This window comes from Lagopus muta, chromosome 1 (genome assembly GCF_023343835.1).
Source record: "Lagopus muta isolate bLagMut1 chromosome 1, bLagMut1 primary, whole genome shotgun sequence".
Classification (NCBI taxonomy): domain Eukaryota; kingdom Metazoa; phylum Chordata; class Aves; order Galliformes; family Phasianidae; genus Lagopus; species Lagopus muta.
In genome coordinates, this window is record NC_064433.1 from 47,576,855 (window position 1) to 47,603,934 (window position 27,080).

At 44.6% G+C, this 27,080-nt stretch overlaps 1 protein-coding gene across 14 annotated transcripts in view; it reads right to left on the reverse strand.

Moving 5' to 3' along the window:
* Positions 1-25,931, reverse strand: part of GSG1 (germ cell associated 1) — a 90,407-nt gene extending 64,476 nt beyond the window's left edge. For 12 of the 14 annotated variants that reach the window (XM_048949924.1, XM_048950064.1, XM_048950046.1 and 9 more), the window contains exons 1-2: positions 25,681-25,931; positions 10,662-10,725 (exon numbers count right to left, since the gene is read on the reverse strand). The gene's annotated coding sequence lies outside the window, so the exon portion shown is untranslated. The remainder of the gene's footprint in view (positions 1-10,661; positions 10,726-25,680) is intronic. The other 2 variants (XM_048949895.1, XM_048949914.1) reach the window with 1 other exon arrangement.
* Between the last annotated feature and the right edge of the window lie 1,149 nt (positions 25,932-27,080).

The window sequence follows — 27,080 nt, forward strand, 5'->3', positions numbered from 1 at the left end:
AGGAAAGTCACACTGGCAAAGAATTCACTGACAGGACTTGTTAACTTCATGGAGTCTAGTTGGATAAAGGTAACCAACTCCTCACCCCCACGCCCTCCCCCAAGGAAACCTGCAAGTGACCAAGGACAGTATCTTCACAAGGGACACTTATCTCAGAGGCAAGGCACTAGTGGAGGCTCCCAGGAAGAAGGCTATTGCATCTACTGCATGTGTGTGGGAGGTCATAATGGTGAAATTAGGAGGACAGGAAAACAGCAGATGTCCAGGCACTGACTATGCAGAAAAAAACCAGCACAAAACCTTATCTGCCAACTTCCCTTCAATAGGAGCACATTGATAACTCAAGGGAACATCACAGGGGTATCACAGACCCTTGAAGTCCCAGCTCTTCGCAGGTGTCTTCCGGACACTGCAGTGACAATAACAGGACGTGTGAGAAATGGGGACAGGAGCAGAGAAATGGTGTCACGGATTAGTGAAATGGGAGATTAGGGAGGTATAACTGGCAGAACAGAATGGCCAAGAGTGGGACTGGGAACAGAGCTGAGGGAGAGCACGAAGACTGGAAAGTTTTATGGATGGGTTAAATTCCAATGTTCATTTATTTTAAAAGCTTTTTTAAAATTATCCCTTTGATGATCGGATGCAATTACAAGCCTAAATTAATATGCTAAGACAAGAGACAACAGATGGATACCAACCAGAAGATGAATAAGAAGAGACAATCAGGCAATTCTGGTCAGTCTGACAGACCGTGAGCTCAGCAGTCTCCTACCAGCCCACATTCACTCACAGGCACATCAATCTATGTCCTTCTGACCGTGGTTTCATTATTTCCAGAGAATTTTTTTTACAATCTTTGTCCTCATCAGCATTTTTATTTTATTCATGTTTATTTACTCAAAATCTGTTAGAGACGTAGTGTTTGGGGTCTCACAGTGGTGGAATTCCTGTCCAGGAAAGAGATCTGAAGTTTGTAGATGAGCCAAAGGAGAGGGAAGAAAACAACTCAGAACCCATGAATGGCTAGCTCCCTATATCTGCAGCAGCCCACACACAGCGCTCCAGGCCTGGAGTCTAACCTGGAGAGGAACAGGGAATTCACGTGGCAGATATGTATGCAGAATTGATCTGAAGTGATAAATTTGCAGGTTCCAACCTGACTCCATGCTGGGGTTATAGAGGAAAAGTAAAATTGAGTACTTCTTCCACCCTGGTGATTCATTTTTCAGTGTTTCAGACATCAGAGAGCTGAAGCCATCGGTATCTTTTCAAGCATTTGCTCCCCCAGTTAAATACAGACCTAGGTCCCTACAGCAAAAACTACTATTCTTTAAGAAAAAGCCAATGCTAAATACCAATTTGCCTCTTTGTAAAATCTCTCAGGCAAACAGCAAGCTTGTGATGGATATAACTCTTTGGAGGATATGCAGAACTTCAGGACTAAAAACAAAGAAATCATTTAGCTGAGTTGAAATCTCTGTCTTTATTTTGATAAGGATAACAAACTCACTTCTTCCAGTAAAATTAATGCTAGAGAACCTGAGTGCACACTTTGGATAGCAAACAGCAGCTACTGTTAAATTTTTGCAAATGACTTGACAAACAAATTTATTACAGCACATAAGTACTTGTTCCTATGGAACAATAACCCAAACTGTGGAACAACATGAAAACTTGGTAGGATCAGTAACTTGCACATAAGAATGTGCAATAACAGAACACAAATAACAGAAATAACAGAAGATAAAACCATAATGCACCTGGTTGAAACTCAGGCACTAACAAAGCCATCCCACTCACTTTACCTCTGACTTCACTGGATCAGGATGTCAAGAAGTACATTATAGAAAGGAATATGAACTAGAAACAGAGGCAAAAAGCAGAGCAATAGAAAGACTATGGCATAAAGAGAGATGAGATCGATTAGCATTGCTTGATCTCAAAAGGCAATAAAGAAGTGAGGGCTGCAATAGATAAAAATATCAAAGGATGGAGAAGACAAAATGACTGCCTTGTGCAGGAAATGGAAGAACATTGAATTACGATGCAGGCAGGTACTGTGAAATGTTTTCCACGTGGCTTCTAAATAATGTATGGAATTTATTGTTGGAAGACGTAATTCAGGCTAAGAATTCAGGAAAATGTAGAACAAGATTTATACATCTTACACTGGATGAGATTTTAAGTTATTTTTTTGTACCACAGCACATAAAATCCAGCTTCTAAGTGGCAAGGATTAACCAGAAAGTATCCCTCCAGGAAGGTTATCCCTAAACAATATCCTGTGGGATGCTTCCCTTTCCTCTGAAGTGCTACAGAAAATTCAGAGGTAGCCTGATGAGGAACCTGATCTCACCTACAGGATAATTTCAGGGAAGTGTTTTCACAGTTGAACAGAGAAATTGTATGTTATTTCATCTGAGCCCATTTGAAATGCTTAGCAGCATCTCAGGCTGTACTGTCAGGAGATCAATTATTACATCAATAGAAGGAATTAAGGGCTTTGTCAGAAAAAAAACATTGGGAAACCAACAGCCTTAAAAAATACACAGACCAAATTCTCATGCTGTCACTGCTGAGACAGAAGAGGGCCCTTCCCCTGCATCTGCCTGGTGGGAGCTAAGCTGCCAGCAGGAGAGTGGTTCAAACAGTCCTTGGCCCCACAGCAGCTGGAAGTAGAGAGCAGAGTTAAGGAAGACAGAGGCCACTTTGGAGAAAAGTACCCAGCTCCTCTTATGAGCAGATGTGTGAGAAAATGCTGCTATGCCTGGCTATGGGGAAGGGAGGGAGGAAATGGAAATATATATGGTGTTTTTTTCTTTTTTTTTTTTAATTTTGGCTGGATTCTGACATTTTGATTCATGAAAAGGAACATGTAATTGTAGAATAATAGTATCACAAAAACATAGAATTGTAGAATGGTTGGGTTGGAAGGGACCTGAAAGCCCATACAGTCCCACTCCCTACCACCCACCAGTTCAGCTACCAAGGGCCCCATTCAGCCACGCCTTGAGCCGCCAGCGATGGGGCACCCATAGCTTCCCTGGGCAGCTGTGCCAGTGCCTCACTGCTCTCTGAGCAAACAATTTCTTCCTAAAATCTAGCTGAAATCTTCCTTCTTAGTTTAAAGCCATTCCCCCTTGTCCTCTGAAGATTAGGCTGTGTAAAAAGTCAGTCCCCTTCCTGCTTATAAGGTCCCTTCATGTACTGGAAGGCTGCAATGAGGTCCCCCTGCAGCCTTCTCTTCTCCAGGCTGATCAAGCCCAGCTCCCTCAGCCTGTTTTCACAGGAGAGGTGCTCCAGCCCTCTGAGCATCTTTGTGACCCTCCTCTGGACACACTCCAATAGCTTCACATCCCTCATGTTCTGGAGAGAAGGCTACAATATCTAAATATTAAATGATTTTCCTGCAGCATTTAAATCACATTACTTCTGTAGACTTCAATTGAAAAACTCTGTGCCACACTAGCCTCTAATTCCAAACAGATGAACCAAAGGTTGTATCTATTTGAGAAGTTCCGACATGGTGTTCTCTACAATGTTCAAAAGCAAAAATAAGATGTTATTATTTCTCTGAAGCAATATAAATTATCTTTCCTCCTTGGTCCCTTACCACTTTAGAAATGTAAAAGATATTCAGAACAGAGAAAAAGAGCCAACTATTGTCTGGAAGGTGTAACAGAGACTGAACATTTGGGTAAGCTAGTTACCTGCTAGAGGATTTGGACAGATGTCTTTTGCACCTCATAAGCCAGCAAAGACAGGCTCAGCTGTTGGAAATTGCTTAACCTGTTGCATTCTGCTCCTGACAGGAGTCTGGTGCTAAGCCAGCCTTGTTCCTCTACCTCTTTGCCTGTCTTTCTCACACGTGCATGCACACAGTTAGGAGGACAAATTTCCACTTCTGAATGAAAGGTGACATCTCTTCTCTTCAGGAGGGTCATTCAGTAAGTTTGCAATTTAATACAGGCTTTCAAAGCTCTCATGCTGTCCAACGGCTTGACTCGGCTTCCTATTGCTCTGTAGTGCTTCAAGGCTCTTTGTTCCGTAGGGATTTGATTTTTATTCTCTCTGAGATTGGAAAAGAAAGAATCTTTTTTTTAGCATGTAGCCAGGCTGGCTTAGAAGACTAAAGAAAGGTAAGGTCACCAGTTCAAACTAAGCTACATCATTGTGAAAATGCTAACAAGCAAGAAAACTATGATTCTATTGCCTGATACAAATGATTGGATGGCAGAAGTGTCATCAAAACTATTACTTTGGCATTATGTCACAGACAGGATCTTAATGTCATCTACTGTATCACCCAAATCTTGCTACCAAGAGTAGACCAGGTCCAGATGTGCTTGACTTGCAGTATCATAACATTTTCAAATTGATTAACTATTCAATTTTATCAGCAGCCTGTAAGGGCAGGTGATGGCTATTATCACTATTCAGTGTAATGTGACTCAGATTATGCAGTGTACAATCAGGACAGTGATCTGAGAGCACACAAGCTACCAGGCTACTTTCTGGCCTCTACAGCTTTCACCTACATTAACAACAAAATTATGGCTCGAACTACACCATGAGAAAATTTATACAAACTGCCTACCTCCCCCCTCCACCACCCCTACTTCTTCAGACACCTGGAACAATATTCATAAAGACAGCAAATGTTCTGTTACACACTAAGTGTACATAAGTAGTGTTTTAGTAATTACATTGGGGTGGTGCCTTCCCAGAAAACAAACAATACAAATCTGCTACAGTTCTCAGCATGATGGCAGAAGCAACAGCATCAGACTGGCCACAGATTTGCAATAGATCTCCACTCTGACTGCTTTCTGGCTGGCCTTGGATGCATCATATCATTCATAATTCTGCCCTGCAACCACTGAGCAATGAGCTCGGTAGGGAGGGCCTTTGCAACACATCGGAACCATGGTGTTGTACGATTACTGCTCCTTCCTGCAGAGCCATCATGTAGCTGCCACAGCTTTTGCTGACTGTCAGTATCCCAAAAGGACTATATAGCTGTCTTGCCCCCAAAGTAAAATGGGAAAGTTTATCCAAGCCAGCTGGGAATAGGTTTTCAATCTCCCCTGCATCTGCATGCACATAAACACACACATATAAGCTTACTACATGTTGAACACTCCAGTCATTTCATCCTTTCCCTCTTTCCTCCCTCCCTCCCTCTCTCCCTTCTTCCTTTCTTTTCCTTGCTTTTCCTTTCCTCCTCCCTTCCTTCATTTTCCTTCCTTTTCCTTTTTCCTTTTCTTTCATCCTTCTGTCCTTCCATCCTTCTTTCTGTCCTTTTCTTCCTTTCTTTTCTTTCTTTTCTTCCCTCCTTTTCATTCCTTCCTTTTCTTTCCCTCCTTTTCATTCCTTCCTTTTCCTTCCCTCCTTTTCATTCCTCCCTTTTCTTTCCTTCCTCCCATCCCTTTCTCCCTTCCTTCCCTTGTGTTTTCTTCCTTCCTTTTCATTTCTTCTTTCTGTTTCCTTCCTTGCCTCTTCCTCTGAAGGACCTGTTTCCTCTTTCCTTGGCTGGCAAAAGAGGAAATACTTCATTATTTCCTGCTGAATTTTTCCCATTTCACTGTCCAGCCCAGCACACAGCCCCATTCATTCGGAATAAGGCTGTTTCTTCAAACTGTATTGGTCAGTGCTGAGATGCCCCAGGGGCACTGGGACGAAGGACCCTCCATGACAAACTCCAGAGCTGGCTGTTACAGAGATCAGTACACATGAGCTGCAAGATGCACCTCTAAGCTGGAAGAATCATCTTCTGATCATGATGTCTCTTGCAGCATGACACCAGAAGAGATTGTTCTCTGGTCAAAACAAGCATGTCCAATCTTGTCTTTAAGAATCTGGAGAAACCAACCAAACAGTTGTGCTGCCTCAGCTGAACTGCCTAAGAAGGATGAAGTAAGGATGTATCTAGAAAACTCAGAACTCTGTATTGACTTTTCACGTGTCCCTCCTTTCCCTTTCTTCCATCACTTTCCCTGTTCTCCACCACATCAGCCATCTTTTTAGAGTAGTTAAAAATCCGCTTCTGAGCTGGGAGGTTAAAAGGAAAAGTTATGGCAAAGTCAGAGCTTCAGTGCATGCTAATTTGAAATGATTTCCAACTCCAAAACACTCCCTGAATTTTCTTTAACTGCATATCAACAGTTTCCATTGCCTGCAGAGTAAATATGGCACTCAGGCCAAGCCAATTTTCCAAGTTGACATTACTGGGCAAAAGAACAATATCATTTTTAATGTGTGGAAAAATAATGAAAAAAAATTACATTAACTGTTGCAAACTTTCATCTTAAAAAACAGATACGCAAACTAAGTCTTACAAAAGTCCTTACGTATTTGGATAAAAATAATAATAAAGAAAAAAATAAAAATCTTCAACGACCACCAGAGGGCTCTGCTTTTGTGTGAGAAGCGACCAGCTCAAGTCGGCTCCTTAATTCATACGAAAATGCCTGTGTATGCAAAATGACAATCAAGTCTCCTCATTCATTTCATTTTCTGCTGTGCAATTAAAAAAAAAAAAAAAAATCGGCAAGATTTTTCTTAATAGGTTGTCTGGAGAAAATGTCCATGAACATGGTCCCAGTAATGTGATGCTATCTACGTGCCTTGGCATGCAGGAGTACAAATCACCTTGCATCTTCACAGGCTGTATATCAGAAAACAGTAGATACTTTAGGAAACAATAGATGGAGGAAGGAAAAAAGAGAGAGAGAGAAAAAAAACAATGTTTCCTTGGGAGAGCATCATTTAGGGCATGTCTTACAATTCTCAAGGGTGCTGCACATATACTCAACCATTTGCCAAATATCTAAGGAGAGAGCAGACTCTAAACCTGGGTGAAGATGTAAAGAATTCTCTTTCTCCAGCACAGCAGCTTTTAGATGCCATGCTGGATGCCAGGTGAATAAACCAAGCAGCAGAGCATGCACAGTTCCGTGGGAGAGAGTGAAATGGAGCTGGTGTCAGCAGGACCAGCAGAAACAGCCTTCCAGTTCTAGGAGATATCTGCACTTTACTGCAGTGAGTAATGCTGTTTAGTATGGGTTGGAGTATCTCTTATTTGACTTTTACTTCTTTTCAGGGATACAAATTTCCCCCGACAAGCCCAAGGGATGTGTAACTAAATCAACTAATCTGGAGAAATGGACAGTCATGCGTTCAGGGCTACACACTGCTTAGGAACCATGGGAGGATCAATGGAGAAGCTCCTAAGGGATTATCTCTCTTACCTCTCGGTGATTTTTGTGGTGATTCTGACAGTCATTTAGAGAGGTGGCATTTAATCTTTAAACTGCTGACAGAACTGAGGTCTCAAGGTGAAACTCAGCCATATGCTGAGCAGCAAATAACCTTACTGGTGCATTCTACCCACTGCTATAACTAAGGATGATGAGGACGGTACAAAAACACCATGGGAATGGTCAGTAATCAGGAGTCTCTGCAATATCTGATTAGTAAACAATTAATGCTATGCTTTCCTCCAACTCTCCAAGGCAAAGCTATGCCCCTGTATCAGCCAAGTGCCAAAAATTTGGATGAGACACAGAGAAAGTGGAAATAAATTGCGTTATCTGTTGTTTATCAGGGTCATCCTGCAGTGCTGAGACAACAGTAAAGACAAGAATTCCCACCTGGACAGAGCTGCCCCATCATTTCTATTTATTAGACACAGCTCCCAGCCAGAACCAAGAGAAAATAGACTGGATACCTGCTTATGCCAAACTGGGTTTTTCGAACTGAGATGAAATGACAGAAATGAGAGGTCATACGAGAAAAAAAAGGTATCAGGAAACCTAAAAGTACAGATAGAAGTATTTATTTATTTAAAAAATTTCTAAGAGAGGTAGTCATCTCCTCCTCATCCTTTGTTACCTAAGTTACCTGTGGGCTTCTGTAGACCTCATGAGAAGTCAAACTCAGGAAGATATATCTTTTCTAAGTCTGATTTGATATCTAATGCTGAACCTTAAGTATCCAGCAGGCCAGAGGAGGAGCAATTACTTGTGTTCCATAACCATCTTTCACTTGAATTGTCCCCACCCTGTCATACACTGCTACAAGTCTGTAACCTGTGCGGATACATGAAACAGCCAGCACGGAGGAGACTCTGTGATCTGCCTGAAAGAGAGTGTCTACCTGTACTTTCAAGAACAGATTCAAAAGCCCACAAGGCAATAAACCCAGGAGGCATCTTGCATAGATATCCAGCAGACTTCTATTCTTAGAATGATTCTAGCATAAAATGTTCCCCAGTTTGTCTTACTGATGAAAATAGTTCTTAAAACTGGACATGATGAAAGATGCCATCACTGGGAAAGTGCTATCTAGGATGCCCAAGGGGGGCACAATCAGTGTGTGTGAACACAGCATGTGTCACAGTGTATAAGCAAACAACAGCATTATGCTCATGAGCAATATCTCTCCGAGAAGCCGAGCAATGGCTCTTGAAGAAGCCACGTTTGAGCTATGCGTACTCAAGGGTTACGAAAGCTACTGATGATTGCGGTTATCAGTGAGGACATTTTTGAAAATGTCCAAATGACATAAATATCAAATTATCATTTTCAAATTTGAATCAGACCTGCGGGGTAAGAATCATCGTTTTAATTTTAGCTATCTAAGAACTGGGCATCTGGACAAAACCAATAATTTGGGTTTAACAGGAGCATCCAGAGGGCAATTCAGTGAGTCTGAACACAAGACAAACAAGAATAGCAGTGTCACCTGCTCTGTGGGATGAAGATAAGCAGGTACGGATTGAGCAAACGTCCAAGAATAACTAGCCTATGGCTGCTGACTACTCCCAAGTGCACCCATCCATCTCCAATAACATTCTTGAGAAGGACCCCCTTGCCTACATTTTTTAGTAAAAAGGCTGTCTGCTGGGAACAGCAAATCTATATAACTGAAGGCAGGAGCAGCTTGAAAATCTAAGCACTAAACTCTCCACAACCAGTGACTTTTATTCTCGTATGAGTAAAATAGAAGGAACTAATCCCTCTGGATCTTCTCTTGCAGCCAAGATTGTACAGCAATGATTGTAAAGAAGCCAGTTCTTCAGCATGTCGTATATTTCCTTGGAAACATGGCTGGGCAGAGGGCTGTTGAAGGTGAGAGCAGCACAGTGGTCCTGTATTGCCATCTATCCTGATTCCCAACCAACATGACCTGGGTTAGTATGTCTTCTTGCCTCCTGTCTGTTCTTCCAGACATGAAGATAGGTATGCATAAATACCTATACCAGTCCTCTGGTTGGTACTGAAGTCTATCTCAGAATATTACCACCTCTTGTGTGGTAAGGTTTGGCTCTCTCCTCAGGGGAATGTTCCCAGTTATGTAGGTTGCCCGGAGAGGTTGTGGGCACACCATCCCTGGAGGTGCTCAGGATGGTTGGATGGAGCCCTGTGCAGCCTGATCTCGTGGCTGCCAACCCTGCCCATGGCAGAGGATTTGAAATTTTAAGCTCCTTCCAACTCAAGCCATTTCATGGTTCTATGTAAGAGGGCAAAATGCCAGAAACAAAGTTTGCTAACAGCTCATATGACTGTAATGATGGAGAGTGGTTCTACGTTCCCTTAGTCCTTATAGTGGATATTTTTCTGTATGATATCAGTTCTTAACGAGAAACTAACACCCACATGACAGCTCACACTCTTACCTACCTTGTGTACTGTCCACCACACAGCTGTGTACATCCACTGTGTCACACATCTCTAGTCAAACCCTGTGTTCCCTCCTGCCTCTACATAGGCATAAAAGCAAGCAAACGTGCCAGAAACTTCACAAGCAAGGGCCTTTCCCTCACCCCAGTTCCAAAGGGCAACTCACAGAGAAGCCGAAGGCTGAGTTTTCCCTCAAATGTTCCTTTTACAGTGGTGCCCAACACCTCTACATTCGTGCGTAGCCCACCGCGCAACACAAAGCAGCTGAAAACCCTGCAGAATGGGCATAACTGAGAGGCCGAGTGAAAACACCTTCCTGCCCTCTGCAGTCCAGCCCCTGCCAGTGGAGGTGACAAAAGCAGGAACTCATTACAGTCTGTCACGTCTCCCCTCTGTCCCTGTCCCCTCCTCCCTGACATCAAACCTGGAGCGTCCAGGGGGAAGTCCCATCTGCTTCTCATTCCAGACCATGTCATGTCATAATTATTCCTAATTATGCCTCATTTAGCTTGATATGTACCAGATTGGCAAAGATGCCCTGGTGAGAAAGAACATCTTGGATGGCTGTAGCGGAGAGGCAAGGTAAGAGGAAGTGTGAAGCAGAAATTAATAAAAGGATGCGAGCCGCGCTGCCAAGCGAAAGGTGTCTATGGAGCGTGAGGCGCCGGGCACCGCGGGGCTCAGCCACCCCGCCCGAGCCTCTGGGATGGCGGCGGGTGATGGAACGGCCCCGGTGTGGGCACCACCAGGCTGCTACAGGCCGTGCAGCGGACGGCCGAGCTGTGCCCGCCGCCCCGCGCCTCCTTCCACCAGATGGCGCCCGCCGCCCCCTGATAACGCCCCGGCCCGGCGCCTCCCTCAGCCGCGGCAGCTGTACCGCAGCCCGGTCCCTGTGCCTGCCCCTGCACGACGCGGTCTCTTTTTTGACGGAGGACCTGCTACGTGCGTGGTATCAATGACAGCAGAGGCACTTACCGTGCTGTAGGAAAGCTCCAGTTCCCATTAATTCGCTCCCCGTTTCTCCACGTGCAGATGCCTCCTAGACCAAAATCATATCATTTATCATAGAATCACAGAGGTAAGGGAAGACCTCTAAGATCACCTAGTCCAACTGTCAGCCCATCCCCACCATGCCCACTGACCACGTCCCTCAGTGCCACATCCACACGTTTCTGGAATACCTCCAGGGACGGTGACTGCACCACCTCCCTGGGCAGCCTGTGCCACTGCTGCACCTCTATTTCTGAGAAGAAATTTTTCCTAATATCCAACCTGAACATCCCCTGGCACAACTTGAGACCGTTCCCTCTCATCCTATCACTGTTACCCGGGAGCAGAGGCCAATTCCCACCTCACCACAACCTCCTTCCAGGTCATTGTAGAGAGCAGTAAGGTCTCCCCAAGCCTTCTCTTCTCCAGACTTAATAATTCCAGTTCTCTCACCTGCTTCCCATCAGGCTTGTGCTCCGACCCTTCATTGCTTTGTTGCCCTTCTCTGGACACACTCACAAAGAGGCAGCTGATCCCCTCAGATGGCCCTGGAAGTCACACAGCTCTACCACCACATACCCTGGCCACCATAATCTCTTTCTCTTTGTGTGTCAGCAACAGGTTGAGGCTGAAAGACCACCCACCTTTCTGCCTTTATTCACACCGGCCTTTCTTCATATCTGTGTGATATCCACGTGCCACATGGATACCAGTAAAACATAATGCACAAGACAGTTCAAAAATGACCGTGCTTAGTTTGAGAGGAGCATTTCATAGAGTCATAGAATCATTTGTGTTTGAAGGGGCCTTTGAAGGCCACCTTCTCTAACTCCCCTGCAATGAAAAGGATACCTACAGCTAGGTGCTCAGAGCCTCTCCGGAGTTGCACTCTAGGTGCTCTACCACCTCTGGGCAATCTGTTCCAGTGCCTTACCAGTCTGACTGCAATTTTTTTTTTCTTATATCCAATCTAAATCTCCCCTCTTTTAGTTTGAAACCATTTCCCCTTGTCTTATCACAATAGACCCCACTCAGGAATCTGTCCCCTTCTTTCTTATAGCCCCGCTTCTGATACTGAAAAGCCCACTCTCAGGTCTCCCCACAGGCTTTTCTTCTCCAGGCTGAACTGCCACAGCTCTCTCAGCTTGTCCTTACAAGGGAGGTGTTCCATCCATCCAATTAATCATGTTGCCCTCGTCTGGACATGCTCCAACAGGTCTGTGTGTCTCCTGTACTGAGGACTCCATATCTGGACACAGTACTCCAGGTGAGGTCTCACCAGCACAGAGCAGAGGGGCAGGATCACATCCCTCACCCTGCTGGCCACATTCCTTTTCATGCAGCCCAGGATACAGTTGGCTTGCTACGCTACAAGGACACACTGCTGGCCTTGCTCCTTTCCAAGCTCACACTGCAGAACCTACCAAGGAATCCCTCATCAGAGTGAGTCTAAAGGCAACCAAATAACAACATCATCACTATGACCAAGGTGTTTTCAAAAAGCATTTTGGGACAGGAGGAATGAGCTAGCATAGGGACAAAATACGCAGAAGTGACGTCTTCATGTGCACTGCTTGCTTTCTTAAAAAAAAATTCAGAACTGCTTGGGGCTCAGTTCCTGTGACTAAAATGGCTGTTGGGAGAGCCAGCGTTCCGCTGTAGTCAGCTGCAGGCTACATCTCTGAGTTGATGCAGGCGCTGCATCTGCAGAGCTCCTGGCCCTCCTCTCTGCCTCTTTTCGCTTCTCAGCATCAACTTCCCAAGAAGACCACCAGGGAGACAGGGCTGCTTTCCCCCAGTCCTTCTCTGAGCTCATTACTCTCTTGCTGCAGTGGGATGGGGTCACATTCCAGAGAGAGAGAGGAAGGCAGAGCCACCTGCAATGCAAGCACACAGGCTGCTGGTGGATGGAGCTGGGCAGCGAACGAAGGATGATTTACTGGCACAAGCTAAGCCAATATAAATAATTAAAATGATACAGGTGTCTGCACCGTAAGAGATTGCCTGACTTAATTCAATTCTTTTGTAAACCATTTTAGTTAAATCTGTATAAAACTTGTGTTTAAGCAGGCCAAAAAATGTTAAAAATCATTATTAATACGTGTCACCAAAAAACAAATACAGCTTATCAAGGCATTCATTTTTGTTGACAGGACAGTTATTTCACCTTGCATTTCTTTTTCTGTTTGTTGTTTTCTTCAGAGACTGTGCATTCTTCTCTGCTGGGCCTGCCCCTCGTCTCTTTATACCGTATAAAAAGAGGGCTATCTCTACTCAGATATGGGCAAGTCCATCTCTAATCCTCTAATCATAGAATAACCATGGTTGAAAAAGACAGCTTTTATTTTATTTTATTTTATTTTATTTTTAATCCTATTCCAAAATTACCCATCAAATCTTTATTTCTGTCCAAAACTCACTGTGGCAACATCTCAAGATCTTCTCAAAAATATTGCCCAAATGCTCAAATAATTTGGTCCTGCCCACCCCAGCTTCCATAGTTTTTAAACAAATGCATAATAGAGTTAAGAACTACTAATAATAAATCCCTAAATTCCTACCAGAAGTCAACCACAACAGGACTAATGTAGGTCCAGTCTTCCCCAGACATGTTTTTGTGATCTTTGATCACAGAAGAGGAACTCTGACAGGTCCTTCCTTTGTCTTTTTGTATGCTCACAGAATGCTCAGTGTTTGACATTCCCTGGATCAGCCATTAGTCAGTTCTACTAACCAGTAGAAACTGCCACTGACAAGAACAAATAAAAGAGGGGCACATTTGGGGAGAAAAAAAAAAAAAAAGAAAGAAACTAGTGGGATTGTAGTGGATTTCTCTTATCTGAACTGCTCTGAAGGAATGAGGAGGGACCTGGGACAGAGCAGGATTTGAAGAGTACAGAAGGAAGGTGGTCTGGTTTGCAGAGAGGGGATAGGAAACAGTCTCTAGACAGGTAGGGAAGCAAGAAGAATTTAGGCCCTGGGACAGCAGTGTGACAGCTACAGGCTCAGGAATGAAAGAGGCCACTAGTGCCAAGCTGGTGGGTGGACAGCTGCTGGATACCCCTGGGCACCTCTAACTGGAGCTCTGGCTTGGTGGGCAGAGACATATTTGCTCTATGCTGCTACATCAGTCAGACAACACTCACAGGCAGCCTCCATCTTCTACAGAAATCAGGCTGGTTTCCTACCCATCTCTGTGTTTTATGCTCTTGAAGCCAAGTAGCCTGAGTGCAAAACCTAAAGGCACATCAGAAGAACTAGGGGTAAGAGTGAACTCAGCTAGGCACCCACAGCCTTGACACTGATGCAGTCTAAAGAGCACAGACCCTTACCAAGGAAAAGTGATGTGCACAGAAGAAGTGGGAGAGGATGTCACCCACTCACTGCCAGCTGTCCCAAAGTCCTGTTTGTTATCAGCGCCAGAGCCTTTCTCCACTGCAAGACAAGGCTATAGACTGACACAGAAAGGTGGGACCTTGCCCATCTTGGATGCCAGAGCATGAGGTAGCTCCTGAAAGCCATGCCGGGAAGGCTGCTCTCCCCTAAACAGAGATTAAGCCTTGTGTACACTTGGCAGGGACCACAGGCCACAGACAGTCACCCAGCCCGGTGACATCACTGGAGGCCTCAAGGGGAGACCGTCCAAGCCAGGATTTGTGGTTGTTTACCTTGACATCCATTTGGATACACTCCAAGTGTAGACAAGGGATTTAGATGCCCAGATTATTCACCCTCATGGCAGCAATGCTCAGACACAACCACAAGAAGATTAGAGATATCCCATCTGTTTAAACTGCTCCCCTTTTCCTGCCAGCACTGATCACTCTCTGACATCCCTGATGAAGGGAATTTAAGCCCCAGTTGCACTAACTAGCAGGAGCATGAGGACTGCATTTCCCATTGAACTCCATCAGCTTTTTGCTATCCAGCTCAGTGTCACTCATGCCATCAGTGGTCTAATCACTGCTGGTGTGGCCCCACACCTCAGCCCCCAGCTGCAGTCCCTCGATTCTTCAAGGCATTAGACAGAACTGTAGCAGAAAGATGAGTCTTGCTTTTCTTATTCAGCTGTTCAACCAAATGGTGATGATCCAAATAATGAGAAAAGCCAGCAGACAACATAAGGAATTACAGGAAATGTAGATCTTAGTTGTCCTCATGCGGTTCCAGGTTGTGATGCTAGTTTTACTCACGCTTTAAAATGTCACCTCCTTGGGCTGCAGCCAAAAATAAGTTCCAGTCCAGGCTGGAAAACAGAGGCTTTGACCGAAAGTATCTTTACTAAGCTTTAACTAAACCATTTGTTATCAGTAATTGCTACAAAATAAGAGACACTCTGTTCAGTCCTGCATCTTTGGAAGGCAACACAATAAGCAATTATGAGTTTACAGAGAAATTACATAATCATGTAGTCTCAAGCACTTTCCCTGGGGGTAGACATTCCTGTTGTTAAGCAGTGAACTCAGAGTGCGGTGTAGCACTTTTCCCTCACTGTGCCATTTGGAAGCAGAGAGCAAAGTCCTTCATGACTTCAAGTGCTCGTTGTTGTGGTTCTGCTCCCCAGAAAGAGGGCACCTCCCACAGCCAAATGTACACCTTTGACTTGTGAACAGCCTTTTCTACAGACTCTGTGGAAATGTCACCAACGCTGAATATCCATTAAAACCACTTTTTTGCACAAATTACAAGTCTCCCTCCTATCCAAGTAATGACTTAACTCAGCCCGACTCAGTTTGAGAGCACAGATAAGAACACAGCAGAGACTAATCTCACTGGGAGGCAGTCACATGTGTATGCTGTGCTATTACAGCTTTAATCCTTGCAGAGCCCACTTCAGGGCCCAGTAACTTTTCTTCTAAGCCCTGTGCAGGAGTAGGCCAAGGAGGAATTGCTGTAGATGACCACGAATTAGTGATAATGGTGGATTGGTTAAGGAGGCATTCCCATACTACCAAGGAGGAGCAAGATGAATCGTAAGCATCCCTCCCTTCATTTTATTTATTTATTTATTTATTTTGCAGCAGATCTCAAGCCCATCAAATCTGGTGGTTGTTTATCTGTTCTCCTGTCATCCCATCTCAATATCTCAGCTATGAAAGTAAAATATAGCTCATGCTCTTATTCTTGGCAGGTAAACACATGTACCGTTTGCTGTCTCTAGTGCTTTTTAATGTCCTAGATTATTCTTTTGAAGGGTCAGAGAATGCCTTCAGTGCTGTCCAGGCAAAAGATATCCAGTCAGACCCCTGCTGTATTCAAATAAATTGCCTTTTTCTTTTTTTAATCTTCTAGAAAACATTATTTGCCCTCTAGGCCTGACAGTTATTCCCACACACTCAAAAGCAACAAAACCCAAACACACTGAATTCTTTATAGCCAGCTTAGTGGGAAAGAGCAAAAATATCTAAAATTATGCTTGTGGAGGGCTGCATAAGGAGAAGAGGGAAGCAGAGATGAGTGGCTGTGCTAATAATAGTGCTAATAATAATGCTTATCTAAAGTGCAGCCCATGATTCTCGGGTACCATACCACAGTGACCACAAACATCAGACCCTTTCTAGGCTTTCTGCTAATGTTTCATGAGCTGGCAGTGGCCCTCTGCACCATCCAGGAGCAGATCCTGCTGCAGTGGGACTTGCTCTGTTCAAAGGGAACTGCACGGCTTGTTTGAGGAATGGACTATGCAAGGGGCTGCATAGCACAATGAGGACAATCTCAAAAGCTCAGTGCTTAATTGCTCCTAGATTTCTTCTTAATTTCATCTCTTGTGTTATTCAACTGAACGACCAAGATGCTAATAAACTGGTACACCCAGCTCTATGCAGCAGAGCAAGCCGGCTCAGATTATAGGCAACATAGCACAGGCTGTAAGGCACTGAAACTGAAGAGATAGAAATCATTGCTGTGAGAGCACATTTCATCACTTTCTTCCCAAGAGTGGAAATCCTTACACCTCCTATCTCCTCACCCCCAATACCCCAGAAGACATTCAACTGCATTATATAACAGGCAAAAACTTAATCTACACGACAGCCTCACAGCAGCAGGGCTTCTTCATCACCCTTGGGGAGAGATTTTGGGCAGGGGCAGAGGAGCTTTGTATCGTACAAAGCAAATTGCAGCTACTGAGTTAGATTGCCATAAAAAGTCTAAGCCACCAAATGACAGACAAGGAATAAGATGGAAGGATGGCAGAGAGAGACACTTGAGATGGAGGAACAATTTTATGGGTTGCTTCTTTTGTTTTGGTTTGGAAGAATAAGAGCATTGCATTTACAGCATATTATGCACAGTAAATGCTGAAAGGCCAAGCAAAGTAAAAAGGGGGAAAGGCCCTAAAAACCTTCTGTATATTATTGGAACATGAGAAGGAAAAGGTTTTGTTTCCATAGTAACAGGGCCTATGGTGCTTCTGCTTGAGCAATCTACCAGAGAAAGAGGGCTTTTCCTATCAGAGATGCCACTGAAATGAAAGATAATTACAGAGACCCTCTCCTTCAACCAGGTGCATTTGTAAATATTTCATTTGATGTATTTAAGCATTCAAATCTAACACAGTCCCCAGAAATTGATGCCTCACAGATAAAAAGAGAATGAGCCCCTAGACAAATGTAGGTGAGTACCACAGGTCAAATTTCTATGTAGCTTCAGGCACGTGGTGGTGTTTTTGTCCTTTCACTTTTCTTGTTCTGTGACTGAATGTACTCTGAGGTTTCAAGATAATTTTAAAAGTTAAAATCCTTTTTGACTGCAGATTTTGGTTTGCAAAGTTACCATTATCTTCCAGTGTAAGAGGACTTTTTTCCCCATCTGTTACCTCCAATTTCCCACATATATGTATGTCAAGTGGTGGTTTATGGCAGCTTTCATGCACCAGTAGCACAGCATGAAAAAAAAAAAAAAAAACCAAGAAAAAAAGAGCACACAGAATACCAATATAAGAACTAGAACAGGACTCCAAGCATAGTTTCCATCCTTTTACAAAGAGCATCATAAGATCATTGCTTACCAAAAGTGATTAGATTTAGTACTAACTGAAACTATCTGTCAACAGCATTGATAATCAAAAGTCCAAAAAGAGATTGCTGTGCATGTAGTGAAAGAAAACTTTTGCTCCAAAGAACTTCAAATCCAATCATGAGACAATGACTTAGATAACTGTGTTTTTGCCGCTGATAGACAGGGATAAGGCACAAGAGGTCAAAACACCTTGCTTCTTGTAACAGAAGCGTTTGAATGTTTTGCTCCTGAACTCCACCCAGATGTTTAGCTACATGAATATCTCTAGAACAGGATCTCCAGGTGTTCAGTTGCAGAAATCAGTAGACATAGCTCAGCTGCTGAGACCCAGCGTAATCATGCAGATGCAGTAAATAAAGGCAGAGCAGCAACTTTATGGCCACAGGATCCTGATTGACACTCCTCTGCCTATTGTGGTTTCAGTGAAGACCCTTTCTTACCAAACTAGAAACAGTACCAATGTAAAATAGAATAATAAAAAAAAATAGTATGAAATAATTAAGGAAAAACAAGCAGACCAAAACCAACAAACCAGACACATGAATACACAAAAACAACAACAAAACCCGTCATCCTTCAGCCACAAGAGTATTTTACATAGAAGAAGCAGGAAAGCATTTACCTGCTGGAAGGAAGATATCTCTGCACTGATCAGCTGCAGTGTAGTTAAGGAGGGAGAAAGCAGAAGCCTTTCTCTCTCATATTTTAAGGGTCAAACCCTGAAATAACTTGCTGGGAAAAGCTTTTGTTGGAGGTATCTGTCTGTTGTGTTTCTATCTATTTTTGCCTCTGCATATCTAACCTTTAGGAAAGAAACCATTGGGAAAAAGTAAGTGGGGACTAAAGGGTACCAATAGCTAGACAAAACAAGTACATGTGCTCTCAGGTGCTGGTGCCAGGACCATCAGCAAATAAACAGGTTGCAAAACTGTGCTCCAACAGAACAGTCTTAGCACTTCCGGATCCTGAAGGGATGGATGTATGGAAGTGTGAGGATGCACACAGCAGGATACATTCTTTTCTCTGGGAAAGGAGCTGACAGTAGTGCCAATCAAATCCTGAAGCTGGCAAAGCAGTTACAGAAAGCAGACCAGGAAGAGACTGATGGCCGTGGATAACACTCTCCCATTGCTCTTTGCAGTTTACTGACACAAGGCTTTCCATTCTCAATGCTAAGGCAGGAGCTCCAGTCCCTCTTTCATCCCACCTAGATAAGTGCCAGTATCTCACCACTACCACCACCACCACCACAATGATGGTGACACACTGCAACAACAAAACTCATGAGGCGTTTTGTGCCTTCTGTTTGCATTCTGCCCCTGCCCCCATCATAGGTTTCTCTTCTGAGTTGTTAAGACAGAAAATCTACATATCTACATCTGTGTGTTTGGAAACTGGCCTGATAGAGCTTTGTCTCTCTGTCATCATAAAAGCGCATCACATTACCAAAAAAGTAAATTTCTTTCTCTGATGAGGCATCAGAACAGCATGGTGGCTGTTAGAAGAGATGGAAAGTAGATTTTGAGATAAGTGCATTTTTTCTTTTCTCTTTTTCTTGCAGTATTCTCCATGCAGAGTCAAAGAAAACTTGCAAGGATTTTCTATAGTGCTCCACTGCAACTAAGCACAGCTTCCAGAAGGTAATCCTGCAGAGGCACTTTCAGTAGCACTTAGAGACACAGAATTAGCAGATGTGGCAGGATTGAATATCCTGTAAGCAACATGAGGATCTCATAAATGATCTGCCTCACAGCTCACTTTAGATCTCATTTTGGTATACATATCACATGCTCCTGGACCCAACTGAAGGAATTGACAAGTTGGAGTGCAATATGTAGGACACCGCAAGAAGTAGCATCTCCAACACACCTGTGAAGAATAAGGCTGCCATTTCCCTGCAAACACCCCAAGGCATGGAGTCTATCTATCTCCCAATTAAATAGATTTAAGTCAACTTAGCACTATATTTTTCATCTGCCTAGTACTATGTTATCCCCTTCCATTCTCCCCTTTTGCTTGAAAAGATAAAGAAGCACAAGGTCCATCTGAATTTGGTATGGTTTTACATAGCCCAGAAGCTGCTCTGAATACAGAACTGGTTCATCTCATCCTAGAAATGCTCCCTAAACTGAGGACTATATCAGGAGTGGGAGTCTGTACTGCCTTGCACACACCCTGCCCTAGGGGAAAAATGTTTTTCGTCTGCTCCTCTCCGTTAGTGGAGCTGCGCCCAGCCCATAATCATCTCTCCCAGCATAAGTTAGTAAGTGGGCTGATAGCACAGTGCCTTTTCCCTCCTGCGAGGACACCCCACCCGCAGCTGTGTACCTAGATAAAGTGCCAACAAATTATGGAGGCGAGGCAGAAAATCATTCCTACAGCTCCATTTGTGAGATAATTTATAGCATCTGCTTCTGAATTCAAACGAGAGCAACACTGCAGCCTTTCTAACCTGCTGCTCTTGCCACACTGGTTGTCACCATCTTCAGTTTCTTTGGGGAGCCTCTGTGAAAGGGAAATGCATTAATGGGGCACAGGCCAGCTATTAGCAGACCCCTGTCCAGATTATAATAGAGATCGTAGCTCGTTTGGTTGCCCACAGCCTCAGCAAAGGCGTCATGGACTGAGACAGGGTGATGGAGGTGGTGTTCCTGCCCTCAGCCAGCAGTGCTGGAAGAACTGGCAGCCAGGCAAAGAAGGCAGAACAGGGCACTCTGGTTTCACATCCTTAGCAAGCACAGAAATAGCAGTAATGTGCCAACAAAAAGTGACCCAAAAGCGGTTTGTCTACGTCACACTCTCAAGCTGGGGAATCCACCTTGTGTACTTGCCAGGCATTGCAAGAGTACACTGGGCACTCTAATTTTTAAGTCACAAAGTCATTATCAAACCTCAGTGGTGTGAGATGGGGTTAAACTCTCTCCCCTTGCCTATTCCTGCTTGACTGAGGCACAGATGAGCAACTCTTCTTTGCAAGACACACCTCTTCCTCTTGCTCCTTCTCCTGCATGCTCCTTCCTCAGCTGCATCACAGCTGCCCACCTTCAGTGAAGCTTGACTTTCTCATCTACAGCAGGCTAAATCCCCTTGAAATTCCTATCTGCCTGCTCACACTTGGTGCCAGCACGGAAGATATACAAGTTGAGAATTAACCCATCCTGCTATGGTGAATGCACTTGAGTCTGACATGTCTGATCTAACTTGGATATCTTTAAAAGTAGGGTAAACTGTACTCTGGAGGTCCACATATCCATGTCACGGCCTCTGAATTTATGGAAGATGTGTCCACCTTCCTCAGCTAAAGATTGGATTGGCCTTTCTGCCCACAAGAATTATACAATACATGCCATATGGGCTGGGGAATGTTGAAGTAAGTCTTGGTTCACAGCAGTCTGTGCCTGTGCCACTTGGGGAGAGCTGCCCAGTGCTGGTTCTCCTGTGATCTTCTCTTGACAGGGAAGGAACAGGAAAGCAACAGCAAGTGCTGCTTGCAGTGCTAGTGGCCTTCCTTCTAGGAGCTTTTCTGCTCCTCTTTCTTTCTCCCTCCCTCTCAGCTTATGCAAAACAGCTAATTAGTTCCATTTGTAGCAGAGCACCATCTCTGATTGTTCATCAGTAATTCCTTTGTTGCCCTCCATCACTCCTGTTGAGCCTCATTAGTGCTGCTAGGAAGCAGGGGAGCTGATAGGATATTTATAGGAAGGGTGGGGTGTTCTTTACACTTTATTGCTGACTAATATCCATTTCCTACTTACCACCTCTCCCTTCATCTCAGTCCTCCCCTGAGAGCCTCCTCTCAATGTGAGGAGTTATCAAGGGGCAAAGATGAGACAGGACAGGACTAAATTGTTGTTTAAGAATCAGGGAAATGAGAATGGAAGCAGAAAAAAAGTTGAGCTGGAAGCATATTTCTTGGTCAGAAGTGCACAAGCCTGCATAGAGCTGGGAAACCTAAGAGGTGGGCTAAGCATGTGCCTCTGTACACACATACATTGGCTGGGACAGCAGGCCACAAGTGAATGCAAACGAACTTGGCTTATCTGGGAGGAGAAGAGCTGCTGTGGAGAGGAGAAGGCTGAAGAACCACAGGACAAAGAGAGGAGGAGGAAGGAGGGACAAAGTCCTAAATCATTTACCCAGTATGGACATTTTTATGACTTCATAAATGGAATATGCTTACTGTCAGCAATCTGCCTTTCGGCACCACAAGGCCAACTCGTTTGTCAAAGCCATAGGCCCTAAACAGCCAGTAGTCAAACCAGGTGACATTTTAATACCACTTTACATCTCAAGATTGCATCTTCCTTCCAAAAGGTCCCAAGGAGTTTTTCCAGGCACATAATTCATGTCCAGTGGCACTGAAATGGAGTTTGTTCCTGTGAAGGATGAGCCAGCTCCACCACTGTGCAGGAGTTTTGGACAGAAAACAGTGACAGCTTCTGTGTCTCTGAAGCATGTGCATGTGTGTGAGGAGGGGGGGGTTTCAAGGCAACAGAATGCAATTGCAAAGGATGGAAGCTGGCCAGGAACTGTGGCCAATTCCTCTGCTAATATGTAGGTTAGTGCTGAGGAACTGTAAGAAACAGCCCTGGTGATTCAGTGCATGGCACTGTTCCCTCAGCCTCCCTAGTGAATCATGGCTCTGCAGGGGGAAGGACCTCTGAGTGCCTGGGGACAGCTCCTGAAAGAGGCCACAAGCTAAGGTTCCAGCATGGGCAATCATTTTGGATCAATGGCCAAAACCCAGGCTACTGATCTTGGACAAAGTCCAGCTTTGGGAAATGGCATTACACAATTGTAATTCCCAGTTTTGGGTTGCAAGCAAGTCACACTACTTTTGTTTCCTATTCAGAATGGTGCCTTGCTGGGTACAGAGGCAGCTTCATTCTTGACCTGCTTCTCCTATGTTCTCCCAGGGTGCCTGCTCCTTGATCACAGCTGGTATGATGTTCCTGAGTAACAACAGGTATCCTCGTAGAGACAGCACACATCCATGGGCTGCACTGTGCCCAGAGTTCTCCTGCACAGCAGCTGGTGAAATGCTGCCATGTGTGAAGCCCTGTGTGTGGAAGAAGAATCTTCTTTTCTTCCAGATGAGGATGGTGCCATTAGACAAACGTGAGGCAGCAAGCACTTGGACACGCTGCTCAGCTTGTTCCTGTAGCTCAACCAACCTGCTACAATTTTTGCTAAGCTTAGAAGAAAAACTGCTGCACCTCCAACAAGTAACTTGGAAGTATCATTCCTAAGGGCTTTAAAACTAAAACAGCATCACAGAGAATCAGCATCCTTGGAAATACAAGAACAAGGCCCTTGTGAGATTTGAGCAGATCCCTCAATCCCAGAATCTGTGAGAAACTGGTCCTTCCATTCCTCTCTCAGTGGACTGCTGCAGCAAAGCCACTGGGGAACACCTGCTCTCCTACACAAACAGAGACTGCTCTCACTGGCTCTGTATGTAGCAGGAGCAGAGTTTTCCCTAGCCATCATGCATACAGTATTATGTTTGGTATCTCTCCTCTGTCAGCTAATTTAATTGACTGCCCTGGTTATGAAGAATCATGGTGTCTAGCAACAAGAAGTAATACTTGGCATGATATTGCCATTTTCACATCTCAGAGCTGTGCGAGCATTAACTAATGCTAACTCTAATTAGCTGCAACACATGGAAGGTAGGTAGGCTTGATATTGGCCCCCTTTTTTAGCTGATGACACTAAGACTCAGAAGGCTCAAGATATTATCTCCACTGAGATGAGTTAGGGTGAGTTAGGCAAAAGGACCAGGATGCAAATGGGCAAACATGTTTTTTAAAACATTTTCTCATCCTGTGGAATATTCTGCCTTCTTATACAACATACAGAGCTCAGAAGCTGAGGACAGTAAGACTTAGGTCCTACCATGTCACAGCCCTATCCAAAGTATTCTTGTGCTGTGCTTCACCAGCTGTGAACCCTTGTTATGGTGAGTGCAGAGCATCCAGCCAGCACATGCAATGCCACTAGGACCCAAGAAGGCTTCCAGAAGCCACAGTCATGTAATAATAGTGCACAGGCAACCCCCTTTCTCACATTTTCCTACCTTTTCTTGGTGAAAGATGTTGAATGAAATGGCAAGAAGTCTGTACCGACTGTACCAGAAACCATATTCTGAGCAGAAAACCAGACACTGTGCAAGACTGCTGTAGAAGTTCTCCACTAGATAGCTGCTATCTCAGATAGTTGGAGTCTCAAAATCCTCTCAAGCTGTTTCTATCAGTTGTAGATTCCATCTTCAATCCTCTCTGGGTCATGACACTTCTACCCATCTTGCTGAGGTAGGCATCCTACCCAAGGTTGCTTCATTTCCCTAATTAGCCAATTCATAGCTGCACTCTTGAACTTCTGCCCTGATATGGAGCTAGATACATTCATGAGTAAGTGGGTTCAGGTGGTGGCAGGGGTGAACAGCCACCACCCTTAGCCCAGGGCTGTGGGTGCTGTTGGGTACACACACTGTAGACAGGGGCCTGTCTCCCTCACTCTCCTGAAACATCTTGTACTGACACCATAGGATAGACACTGAGCTACAGGAACCATTGCTCTGTCCCAGTGGGGCATTTTATGTCAACACTAGTGTGATTTCACACAAGCCCAGCTTGTATGGAGTCTATATGGAGGTATACTACACACAAAAACTTGCAGCCATTCCACCCCAGCAAACATCAGTTCTGACCTGGTCACAGCCCCATGCACACCAGGGCACACAGCCTATGGGCAGGCACCTGTCTGAGCACTGACTCCTTTGTACTGACACAAAACTCATCCTGCCTTACCCACTGCTGTGACCTTGCACTTGAAGTCAACAGGGCTGCGGCTGAGCAGAAGTAGTAAATAAGCTATTTTGCTTTCAGGCAGCAAGCGTGCATCTCCATAGCCTTTGAGAGAAAATGGCATGAGGGAAAATCCATATAAGAACTATGAAAGTTATCCAAGCACCCTCAGGTCCAGCCAAGCACTTAGGAGGATGAAGTTGCAGTCACTTCCAGTCTCCATGGGTAGATAAGCATCAGGTCCAGACAGGAGCCAGGCTCTTTCCCATCTGCCAGCTGGGGGGAAGGCTTTGCTTCTCCTCATTGCACTAGCCCAACCCTCAGTGCCTTGTTATATGTATTTAGTAAGCAGGGCTCAGTCTGACAGCTGTCTTGCAGCTCACACATGAGCTCGAGCCAGAGTTTATAGAGAAAGAAGAAGGAATATGTATATATATATATAGTCTGCAGAGTGCCTCTCCCCTCATTCACAGCCTGACTTTTTAATATTCCTCACACACCTCTGCCTGAAGACCACTGCCATGCAGCAGAGCTGGTTCATTCAGGATAGTCTCTGGTAACAGAAGACATCGTATGCGTGAGCAGGTGGTAGAGAAAGAAGCAGAGGAGGAGAGAAAATTATCCCTCCTCCAGTTACATTCTATATGGAAAGGAAAGCCACGTCAAACTGAGGAGCTTTAAGAATTAATTTAACCACAGGCTTTGGAGCACACACCCGCCTTCACAGGGATGTATGTGAATATACCACATTCCTCATGCAGAACATCCTCTTTTAAGGTTTATTACACTGTGAGTCCTTGGCTAGGAACAATGCTCTGCTGCACATAGCTTATGCAGCAAAGTTCAGTGAGAATCCTTATCAGAAGAGATTATTTTATTCTAAACCACCGCTTTCATTCATACTCATTCTTTCACGCCCACTAGCTTTCAGGCACCTAGACATTCATGCCCCCATGCAAGCCAGTACTGCTTGCAAAGGCAGGAGGACAAGGGACACAAGGTCATCATCACATCTCTCACGTTCCTCTTAGGCCACGGCCAATTGTTTTTGGATTTGCCTTTTGGTCACTTTAAGGGTTCACACTGGATGTGGCATTTTGTCTCCTCACCCTGTTCTACCTGCCAGAAGTATTAGGAAACATTACTGATTTACTCATTATTTTTAGTCTCCTTACCTGGATTTCTTCAATGACTTCAGGCTTGTCCTTTATCTTTTCATCTCTCAATGGCTTCAGTCTGTTGTTTGCTTGAAGGTGACCTTTGGTTTCCCGGTCTGGGTGTTTTGGGAAGCTGTTAGGTGCGCTGTGATCTGGATAACCTTCAAGCTTAGCTGTCACTAACACCTGCCACTCCAGCCTACTGCCACATCCACTGGTACCTTTCATGCCCATTCATACCACTCTAAGTGTTTCAGATGTCTGCTATATCTCTGGCTAAGGCACAGTCCCAGCCCACACACTCTCCATCACTATCCTTGGAAGATCCTATCACAGAAGATAGACATTCAAAATGCAGTGCATATTTAGCTAAAGAAAAGCCGTTTCGTTTGGTAATTCTCATGTCTGTAACAAGCATGTTCTGGCTGCACAGCAACCTAATACTGAGAATCTGACAGGAGGATTTTGGTCACCAAGGGACAAGCAGGTGTGCATAAAACTTCTCCCTCAGCTGATTGCTGTCGAACCTGGACTATAGGCCACATTCATTAGGAGGGAAAAAAAAAAATCCACATTTGGGCAAGTAAAATAATACTGCATAAGTTGATGTATTTCTTCTTTTTTACCTGAAGGTTGTGGTCTGGTTGGAAAGAGGAGCTGAGCGCTGGAAGAAGGAGACAGCCAGCTAGAGAGGCTCAGTAAGGATTCTAGTCAGTTCAGTTTCCTGGTTCTGCATCATTTCTGCCTTTTGTCACTCATCACTCCTGAGCTCAAGGAGAGCCTGGATCCCCAGAGCACCATCCTACCGTGCGCCCAGCAGCTTCAATGAAATTGAAACGTGCTCACACACCGCAAGATCACAGTCCCAGCACCAGGCTGCCTGCACCTCTCACTGCAGATGTGTGGCTTGAAACCTTCTGCCTCATTAAAAAAGCACCAACTGCTGTGCAGCCACCTCTGTGATGAAACAACATCAAAAAAGCCAAGCAGGCACTGGGTACAGCCTCACATCTTGCAGCTGCAGTGTGAACTTCCTGGAATTTACAGGATCATTTTCAGCAGTTGATCTAATCTCCTCTATTATGGAGTATCTCCTTTTGGATAAATCCAGAATCCTGCCAGGAGGCAGTGAATGTGTTGCATATTTACTGATGTACTCGAGTGCCCCAGAGTTTCAAAGATCCCACCTATATCCTGTTGGAAACATTCTGCCAGTGGTTGTTGTGGAACTTATGGGGAAGCTGAGAACAGGACTAAAATCACCAGAGGCTCCTCCCTGCTCTGGACCCCTTCCAACAAATAAAGCCGCACTCCAGGGTCTCCTCTGGTGCAACCATAACAAAGCAGAGATGAAACCACCCACTTCAGAAAAGCTGATTCCATTCCTCTGCTGCTTAAGAGTTGGTGCCTAAAATGTC